Source organism: Manacus vitellinus, unplaced genomic scaffold (genome assembly GCF_001715985.3).
Source record: "Manacus vitellinus isolate BGI_N305 unplaced genomic scaffold, ASM171598v3 scaffold_5_pilon, whole genome shotgun sequence".
Taxonomy (NCBI): Eukaryota; Metazoa; Chordata; class Aves; order Passeriformes; family Pipridae; genus Manacus; species Manacus vitellinus.
In genome coordinates this window covers 32,580,508-32,591,444 of record NW_021940682.1, presented here as the reverse complement: position 1 = coordinate 32,591,444, position 10,937 = coordinate 32,580,508, and positions in this window count along the sequence as shown.

Genomic DNA, 10,937 nt, shown 5'->3' with positions numbered 1-10,937 from the left:
AAGGGGCCACTCCGGCAGTCACTCTCATACCACCTGAGCTGCGACCAAAGCCCCTTCACGGCTACACACATCGCAATCGCACAGTCAGACCAGGTTTCCTTATTGGCTCAACCCCAGGTTTCCCATAGCAGAGGCTCAGACGTTCAGATTCTTAAAATTATTTAATCATGGTGCAATAACTAAATAACAAAATAACAGCTCGAGCTGGTGCCTCCTCGAACAAAAGAACCCTTGGGCTGTCATACCCTTACAATCTAAGCGCAACAAAGTCTGAGTGTCCTCGGCTCCCACCGTGGTTCTGAGTGTCCGGTCCCCTGCCTGAGCCATAGGTCCTTGTGCCCTTTGTTATGCAAAGAGCTGTCAGTTCACTGCCTCTTGCCTCGGGCTCCCAGCCAGAGCTCAGTCTGCAGCTGGCACTGCAGCTGCACACCAGCTACCTGCACTGAATGTATTCCTCAATAGAGGATTATTTGTAATGGGCAGTGGTAGTGCATCACAGCATGTTACTTTTAGGTTATGTCTTAACCAGAGGTTCCCTTGAGCCAAAGGAATTAGTGCAGGGTCCAGCAGTAGGCCTCCTGCAGCAGACCAGGTGGGCTGCAGCAGTGATTTTGTCACCCTTAAAAACTTGCTATGGGCAAACAGGAAATTATTTTATGTGTAAAGATGAGAATTTATTGTTAATGTAATTGAAATCTTAACAGCTAATTAAGGCATCTGTATTACCACAGATCTGATTATTATGGGAAAAGAGAGAAAAAGTAAATGAAGAATTCTTTTACAGAGGAAAAGTTTCAATAAAGCCTATACACTTAAAATTCCTATACACACACCCCCTGGCTATTACCCCTTTCTTTGGAGTTGTACTCAGCCCTCCACACACATTGGTGGCTTCACTCTAGGAAGAGGGGAGGGATATGGCAAGTTTCCACAGTCCAAGTCTGGAGTAGAGAGAAATATGGTGCTGATGTCAATGGCTTCTTCTTCCCCACTCTAGGATCTGCTTTGAATTGTTTTCGTGTTCTACATGTTGCTCTTTCTTCATGGGTCTGCAAGTCCATACTAAATCTGATTTTGTTACACATGTGTTTTACATGTGTTAGTCACTTTTTCTTGTTCTTCTTCTTGCCTTAGTTATCCCTAAATTCAATTTTGCTCAACTCCAGGTCTGTATTTCTTTATCTGACCATTGGTGAGTTGCTTATGGTTGTGGGGTCTTCAGTGCCAGGTGTATTGGTTATTGCCCAGTCTTGTACTCCTTAGCACCTCATCCTGTGTACCCACTTCCCCGACTTTGAACACCATCAGGGATGAGGTATGCACACCACCACTGGGCAACCTGTTCCAGTGCCTCATCAGCCTTAACGTAAAAAAATGTCTTCCATATGTCCGACCTAAGTTTACCCTCTTTTATTTACCCCTTGTGCTATCACTACAGACCCTAATAAAAAATCTTTCTCTGTCTTTCTTATAAGCTTTATAAATTGAAAGGCCACAACAAGGCCACCCCAGAGCCCTGTCTTCTCCAGGCTGAAAAATGCCAGCTCCCTCAGCCTTTCCTCATAGGAGAGGTACTCCAGCTCCTCAGATCATTTTCGTGGCCCTTCTCTGGACTTGGTCTAATAAGTCTATGCTTTTTTATGCTGGGGGATCCAGAGCTGGACACAGTGCTTCAGGTGGGATTTCATGACAGCAGAGTAGGAGGGAAGAATCACCTCCCTTGTCTCACTAGCCGTACTTCTTATGCAGCCTAGGGTATGATTGGCTTTCTCAGCTTTGAGACCAAATTCCCAGCTCATGCCCAATTTTTTATCCACCGGTATGTCCAAGCCCCTTTTTGCATGGCTAGTCTCATTTAATTCTTCTTCTATTCTGTACTGATACCTCATCAGGTGCAAGACCTTGCAGTTGGGCCAGGTTAAACTTCTTCAGGTTCACATGAGCCCCCTCCTCAAGCCTCTCAATGTGCCTTTGGATGGCATCCCTTCCCTCTAGCCTGTCAACTCTGCCACTCCTCTTGGTGTCATCTGCAGACTTGCTGAGAGTGTGCTCAAAGCCCCTGTCCATGTCATTGATAAAGAAATTGAATAGTAACCGTCCCAGTATACACTCCTGAGGAACACCACTTGTCATTGGTCTCATTTGGACATTGAGCCATTGACTGCAAATCTTTGGATGCAACCATCCAGACAACTCCTTACGCACCAAATAGTTCATCTGTCTAACCAAATGTCTCCAGTTTAGCAGCAAGAATATTATGTGGGACCATGTCAAGGGCTATACAGAAGTCCATGTATGTGACATTAGTAGCTCTTTCCTTGTTTACTGACACAGTCACTCCACCATAGAAGACCTTCAGATTAGCCAAGCATGATTTGCCCCTGGTGAAGCCATCTTGGCTGTGTTTAATCGCCTCCCTGTCACCCATATGCCTTGATATCTCATCCAGGTCTATCTGTTCCATGCTCTTACTTAGCACAGAGGTGAGGCTGACTGATATTTCCCAAGGTTACCATTTTTACCCTTTCAAACAAAATGGGTGTATGTTTCCCTTTTTTCAGTGACCAGGGACTTCACTTGACTGCCACGACTTTTCAAACGCGATGAAAAGCAGCTTAGCTACTACATCTGGCAGTTCACTCAGGATCCTGGGTTGCATCTTTTCCAGTTACTCGGATGGTCTCAAATCTGATCTTCTTTTATAGCGGGTGGGTCTTTATTGTCCCCATTCATGCCTTGAGATTCAGGGTCTCGAGACATGTTGAAGAACAATTGCCATTGAAAACTGAGGCAAAACAAAATTGTAGCATATGTGACCCCTGTGATCAGAAAAAATTGCTGTTTCAGATAAAGCAAGTGAATATGAAACTTCAGGCATGTTAAGACAAGTTCAGGTAAAGCAAGGCCTGAGGTTTTGTAAACTCAGTGCAAATTCTGTGGCCTGTTTCTAGGAGTGGCAATATTGTATATACAAGGCTGCAGGGTCACACTGAAACAGGGGTCTGTGTAACTGAATCAGTCCAAAAGTGTTTCTCCATGTAATCATGAATGTACTGAGAGCCTTTTTGGTGTTGCTACCTTGCCTGAGAAGATTCAGTTCTTACACATCTCACATATCCGCTTGGAAGGCCCACTGAATTCAGTAGGAAAAATAGCCATGAGTTTCGGCCTATTAATTTTTGCACAGTTTTTGATTCTTGGTGTACTAATGCCATCAGAGTCAGAAGAGAATATTCAGGCAATGAATGGGCCTCCTGCACGCAAGATGCCTCCATGTCCCTACAGATAAAAGGTTGTACAAGAAGTTAGAAAGCAGTGCTGTCCACCGGGCACATCATGCCCCTATTAAAAGCAAAACAGGAGAATTCAGGCAGAGTCATTTAAAAATAACAACAATAAAGGTGGTGACAACAACAGGAACTATCAGTATATTTTCGGTTTGCAGTAAACTACTGTCTTTCTGCAAAGATGACTTCTGCATCTGCTAACCTGTGGGCAGCTTTGGTCCAAAGCCTTTGAATTTATGGTGAGTAATTTTATTATGATGATGAGGCAGGAACTAGTTTTCAGTGAAACAGATGATGAGTAAGCTGAAACAAGGTAGTTTTCAAGGAAACACCTCAGTCAAACATGACCCAGTGCAGCCCCAGAGGTATAAATGACTTTGCTGGGCTTCTCAACAAAGAGAAATGTATAACCACAGGAAGCGAGCACCCCATTTCATGTTAAGAGTTTCCTTCTGCTCCTGAGCAACTCTACAAAGAAGGGATGCACAAGGGAAACCAGGGGGTTTTCAGACTTTTCAGTAGGTTTTCTTTTACAGTAAAGAAGAAATAAGAAATCCCAACCCAGAAGAATGGTCATGGAAGGCACAGCCCCTGCCTTTGTGTCCTCAGCTTGGTTCAGCTTCTTGCTTATTCCTCTGCTATTGTTTTAACAGAAGTGAAAGCATTTGACAATACACAGACCAGCAACATGAGAAAGTTGTAGAAGGAAAATATTTTTAACCCCCACATTTTTGCACTGTTATTGTTTTTTTTAAGGAAAATATGGTCGTTGTCCATTTTAAGCTTGCCTGTGCTTGGCTCTCTGCACACCCAAGCTCTGCACCTGCAGAACACTGATCAATGGCATTGAAGCAGTTCCTTCAAAGCTTTTTCACATATTTCTAGATGAATTTCCGTCTGCACTTATCTTTAGCAGTTCAGTTTAAAAGCAGCTTTTAATCTGTTCCTCTTCCCTAAGATACCCTCTATAAAATCATATGAGAAAAATCTCCCCCAAAGCCTTGTGAAATTTTGCAGAAGCAAATAACACCTGGCAGCAGGAAGAGATCTCTTCACTTGTTTTCCTTCTGGAGGAGCCAGAGAGCTTAAAATGAAAGTGATGCAGCAGGTGGGATACTTTTCCAGTTTCCTCTTCCTCTCCTAAAGAGGGAGCTAGAAAACTGGATGGGGGTTTTTAGTTTTTTGTTTGTTTGTTCGTTTCATTGGTTGGTTTTTTATATTGAGGTTTAGGGTTTTTTCAACTAATCTCATAATTAGCTGCAAACCATTAATTCAATTAATTTTCTAATATTTTTTTAACAGGAACCACTTGCATCCAGTGGTTCCTTTAATCAAATTTTAGGTTGTCAGAAAAAAAATGTGAGTGGCAAAGTGCTAACAGAAAAAACCTAATTAATAGATGTTTGCTTTGTCTCTGGTTTTGACTTAAATGTGGCATATGTGGTTTACTGTAGCTATTTTTAATGTATTTTATATCTTAAAAATAGTAAATAGAAACAAGGGAAGTTTTCCTAAATGCCATACCACTATTCCCACAATGACATTGAAGGTCAGATGCTGTATTTCTGCAGTAATGTCACTGCTTCCCCACACCTCAATAACTCTGAGTCTCTGAGGTGTCAGCTTATATATTATTATATACACATATACATACATATATATAAACATTATATACATTATAATTATATCATTATTAACACTATATACAGTTTGGATCATGTAATTCTGAGAAAGGTATATTGAAATTGACCGATCCAATGGCTTTCTATGATGGACTGACTACAGCTGTGGACAAGGGAAGGGCTACAAATGCTGTATATCTGGACTTCTGTAAAGCCTTTGACACGGTCCCCCACAACATCCTTCTCTCTAAATCGGAGAGAAGTGGACTCAATGTGTGGACTGTTAGATGGATATGAAAGTGGTTAGACAGTCACATCCAGTGGTCAACAGCTCAGAGTCCCAATGCACATCAGTGACAAGTGGTGTCCCTCGGGGGACCAGTGTTATTTAGTATCTTCATTAATGACATAGAGGAAGGGATCAAGCGCACCCACAGCAAGTTTGCAAGTGACACCAAGCTGAGTGGTGCTGTTGACACACCTGGAGGATGGAATGCCATCCAGAGGGACCTGGACAAGCTTGAGAAGTGGGCCCATGGGAATCTCAAGAGGTTTTACAAGGTCAAGTGCAAGGTGTTGCACCTGGGTCAGGGTAACTTCTGGTTGCCTACAGGCTGGGGGATGAACAGATCGAGAGCAGCCCTGCTGAGAGAGACTTGGGGGTGTTGGTGGATGAGAGGCTGGATATAAGCCAGCAACATGCACTTGCAGCCCAGAAAGCCAGTCATGTCCTGGGCTGCATCAAAAGCAGTGTGGCCAACAGGTTGAGTGAGGGAATTCTGCCCCTCTGCTCTTGTGAGATCCCACTTGGAGCACTACATCCAGCTCTGGGGTCCCCAACATCGACTTGTTGGAGTGAGTCCAGGTGATGGCCACCAAGCTGATTAGAGGAATGGAGCACCTCTTCTACATGAAAAGGATGAGAGAATTGGGTTTGGTCAACCTGGAAAAGAGAAGGTTTTTGGGTGACATAATTGTGGCCTTCCAGGACCTGAAGGGAGCCTACAAGAAAGATGCAGAAAAACTTTTTATAAGGTCATTCAGTGACAGGACAAGAGGGCTTCAAACTGAAAAAGAGTAGGTTTTGATTAGATTAGGAAAAAATTCTTTACTGTGAGGGTGGTGAGACACTGGAATGGGTTGCCCAGACAAGTTATGGATGCCCCATGCCTGGAAGTATACAAGACCTGCTTGGATGGAGCTCTCACCTGGTCTAGTGAAATGCGTCCCTGTCCACAGCAGGGGAATTGGAACTAGATGATCTCTAAGGTCCCTCTCAACCCAGGCCATTCTATGATTCTATGAAATTGGAATATGATCAGAGAACAACAATCTACATACATTGCTTATTGTATGTGAAAAATATTATTTAAGGTAAGGAAAGTCCTAGATGAATAGATGAATAGGAATTGTCTTTAAATGTACCTACATTAAAAATTACTCCTAAAAATTAGAGCAGCCTCAAGGTGAAGAGGAAAGACAAGAACAACATTACTTCAAAAATCAAATAGCATTTTGTATGAAGAAGATATGTGTGGTTTCTACCACAAAAAAGGCTATAGATAAAATCACATCAGAGATCCCTTCTAATTCCTGTTTCTCAAAAGAAAGTGACAGCACTGGGACAAACAAAAGGATCATTTCCAAGAGATTTGACTCTGATGTGTACAGGTATCTTTTTAATTGTAGGCAGAAGACTGGTGGTAGCAGTACATGCCAGAGTTGAACCCACCTTGGCCTTCTAGGATGAACTTAATAGACTTTCAGTTCTTCCCTTAATTTGAAATTGAGCTTCTTAAAAAATAATATGAAGCCTATTCGTTTACTAGTATTATACATCTGTATCCTGAGCAATTAATTTTCTTCTGCTATTCTGGTGGAGATCTTGGTTTTCATTAATATAGACATCTAACTGAGGGTAAAAGCTGAAGAAGGCTAATAAAAATATTATCAATATTTATTGTGACGGTGGTAACATCAGCAAACCTGCTCACTTGCTCTGTGTTTTCCTCTATGATTTTTGCCAATTATCTAATATTTTTTTCTTTTCATATCTTCTTCTAAAGACAAAAGTAATAGTCCCTACCATCTCCTGTAAAATGCTGTGAAACCTGGCAAATCAAACTGCAGTGTTTGGATGAGAAGTTTCTATATCCTAGAGTATATCTGTTAAAGGAAATCCCATATGTAAGGTGCTGAAGATTTAGCATCTGGTAAAGAATGGTCAAAAGTCTCTGGAATTTTATTGTGGTTCACCTTGAAAGAAATGAATTGGCAGTAGAATCAACCACACTTTTAGGTTTCTTGAATAAGGCAGTCGTACACTTCCTCTTTCAGGGATGAACTATGAACCTACTAGACTCTCTATGAGAATCTTCACACCTTCTTCTGAAAAAAAGATAGGCTTCAGATGCTTACCTTTCCTGTTGAAATCACCTGATTTATGCAAGTGTTGATCAAGCCTATAGTCATTCACGATGACTTTTAGACAATTTCCTATTAGTCTGTTGTGGTTTTGCATGCTGCAAAATCAGCTGGGGAGTTTTAAAAAAGGTTTGAAAGGAGGTTATGGGAGTTGAGTGCCCTGTCACAAGTGGAATTTGTATACTTTACATATATGTCTGGAATTACGGTGTTATGGAGAATTATTGAAAAAGTATTATGAAACACTGGCAATAATCTGAGAAATATACTTGAAGTCTTGATTTGTCTGGCAGGGTTTGCTCTCTGTAAACCTATGGTTTGTGCTGTTAAGATTTTATTTACATTTGATTCACTACAGAGTATATTTCTCTCATGAAAGTGAAATCCTAACAAGAAAACAACACATTGCTCAAAACCATATTGCTTTACCTGACTGGAGAGGAGCAATTTGTAAATCTGGGTATGAAGTTTATTACACCCTATGTCTGTAACACAAGTAACACATCTTTTAAATTTAAAAATAAGAAGTCAATTTCTTTTCCATTTTACTGTCTTAAAGTCACTGTTGCATCTCCATTCTGGCCATGATTCAAACTTCACTAAAGTAAAGGATTGCTATCCACTGAAATCAGGAAATATTGGATCGGTCTCTAGTACATTTAACAGAGATATAAAACTTTTTTATAATGTTTAGCAAACCTAAGTAGCTGCCATATATGCCTTTTTGTGGTTAATGAGCACATACTCTTGCTGCCACAAAGGTTGCTGGAGGCAAAGTCTTGGGGTTTTTACTCTCTTTGACAAATGAGTTCCTGTATTGTATCTTGAAACTCTACCTGAAGATACGGGATGAGGTTTTCCTGCCACAGTTAACTTGCCCATAGCAGCCAAAGAACACAGGAAGTTTCCTCCTGTGGTTGAGAAATTATCCCTCATTTGCAACTGAACTGCTTTGCTCCAATGAAGCATAAATATTATATGTATAGTACATATGTATAGTAAACGGTGAGAAAAAAACTCAGTTGCTGGTTCCACTATTTGACCATTTGAAAAGGCAAAGTAATTGCATTCCAATTCTTTCTGTGTATATGAGCTGTCTCAAATGGCTTTATTTTTTTACATTTGTGGGCTTTTATATATTTACATTTAGATATATTCAGGTATTCAGTAGACAGCAATGCTAAAGTCACTTGCAAAGTAGAAGAAAATCATAAATGATCGAGGAAGATGCCCAAAGACATGGTCATTTTAGAAAATTTCGCTCTTAGCATTTCTTGTCCCCTTTGGCTGTCAAAACCTGTTCTCGTGATCAGGTGGTAGCTGTAGTTTTTGCCAAGGTCAAGCCTGCTGTTGCTCCTCAGCTCATTAAGGCCTTCTTTTCCATGAAGTCAGTGGAAAAATCCTTCAAAAACTTAGTAAGCAAGTGAACTGGATGCCACCCAGACAGATATGGAGATAGGATTGTCAAGAAATCCTGTTTTCCAGAAGGTAGGATGAATTATTGGCACCTTATGGGTAAACAAAGCAGACTAACTTTTATTTGAGAGTTTAGATTCTTGTAGTCTGCAATGGGGCTGCATGAGGCAGCTGCTGGCACCTTGTGGTTGCCTTTGGCTGAAGACTTGATGGTCATTCTTCCGAAAATCCCTCATCTCTATGTTTGCTGGTGGCATCCAGTTGGATCAGGTGTTCTGGCTGACCAAGAATCTGAGATGAAACCTTTCATGCTCCCTCCCTCTACCATTAGTTGGAAAGTCATTTGAGGGGATTTATATCCTGCATGACAGTGCCTGAATTCCCTGGTCTTCTCCTGATGCACTTAGGCACGCTAATTCCTGCCTCTTCAAAAATGGATGTGGAAAGGGGCAGGGACAGGCTGGTTCTCAAATGCAGCTGCTTGGGTCAGTTTTGCAACATCTAGTATCAATTTCATTTGGGAGTAACTTAAGCTAAGTTTTTTTCTATAACATCCTTAACTGGGTTCGGGTGGTTTGTTTGTTTTTTACTTTTCAAACTGAATTAATAATGTTTGCCTTCATAAATATTCTCATCACAAAAATCCCAAAATATTGTTTACTGAGCTCCTGAAGGCAAACACTGCAGAAGTAAGCAAACTAGCAATTTTTAAGGACAAGTAATAGGCGATTTGGTTTTACACCTCATTCCCTCCCAGAGTTTACCGTTAGGAGACTTACATGTTCAGGGTGTTCAGCTTGTACTTTTCACTCCTCTGAAAGCAGCTGGTTACAACCCTGTAGCTCATCTTCACAAACACATGTGACTTTTCTAACTCAGGATCAGGTCTTCAAGGGTCCTGTATAGTTTGTGAGATTTGAAAGCTGGACACACGTGGTCTGCCTATCTCCTCTTTCTGACTCTGTTTATAACAGCAATTTGTATTATTCAAATCACCAAGACCATCATACCAAAACAGTAAGAGAAGTTCTCTACCCCAAAGACTTTCCCTTAGTGTTACTCAGGAAAAACACATGGGGATGGACACAGCCAAATAGGAAAGTGGGCACATATGGACAACATGACCTGGAACACTGACAACTGTGTATCTTTGTATACATATATGTAAGTGGGATGTTGTAATGTTCGTGTCTCCCAAAGGGGCACTTGGAGCTGGGTGAACTCATTTCCCGGTAAAGTAGTCTCACAGGGTTTTTTCATTGTAGCAAGTAGAAGGCCGCTGGAGTAACCTGGCCAATGTACTAATGGGCTTTGTTTCCTGTGGGCTTCCTGCGCCTGTGGGGACACAGCCTGAGCATAGTGTGACACAAGTGAGGGAGGGGTGAGAAGGGAATAATGGATGGGTGAGCCAGAAAAGGGAGAAATGGTCAGGTAGAAGGAGATGGACAGTAGTCACGAAGCAACTACTGAGCAGCCCGTAATAAAATATACACATTACCCTAGGGGTTTGCAACCTTGTGTGACGGGAGAGAGGCCAGAGACCAAAAAACAATAATGAAAGAAATTAATCTGAGGAGCATATGAGAGGACACCAAGCACTTGGCACATATGAAGACAAATAATGTTAGACACAGGAGACGGCGTGAGGGGGAAGAAGTAGCACAAAGAGCATCGGAGTGGTCAAGGGCAGTGTAATTAAGGTTGGAAGAGGGAACCCGTGAAAAAAGAGAGTCATGATGACTCAGCAGTGCTCCTTGTCCTCTTCCACTTGTGGCTGAGGTGGACAGCAGCCAGCCACAGCACTGGCAGAGGAGTGTTTCCACAGCAGAGCAATGGGATTTTCAGCTTCAGTGACCACCTGGAAAGCTTATGCCTGTCCTGAAGAATCAAGAGGACCTCAGTTTAATATCTGCATCCAGTGTTGGCATTATATCCTAAAGTCGGAAAATAGAGTTTTTCTAGCTCTAAGATCTCTGCTTATGGCTTTCGGATGAGGCTCACATGGAAGAGCACTTCTTTGTCCTGCCAGAGGAGAAGGAATGCCCCTGGTTCAGCTTTTTGCTTTGTGTGCTAGTAGTCACACTAGCCCTCAGAGCAGCATGCTATAAGGTAACAAACCGAAAGCTTAATTTTTTTCTGCAGTTTAACTTTTTCCACTATGTCTTTTTCCTTGTGGGAATTTCAGTAG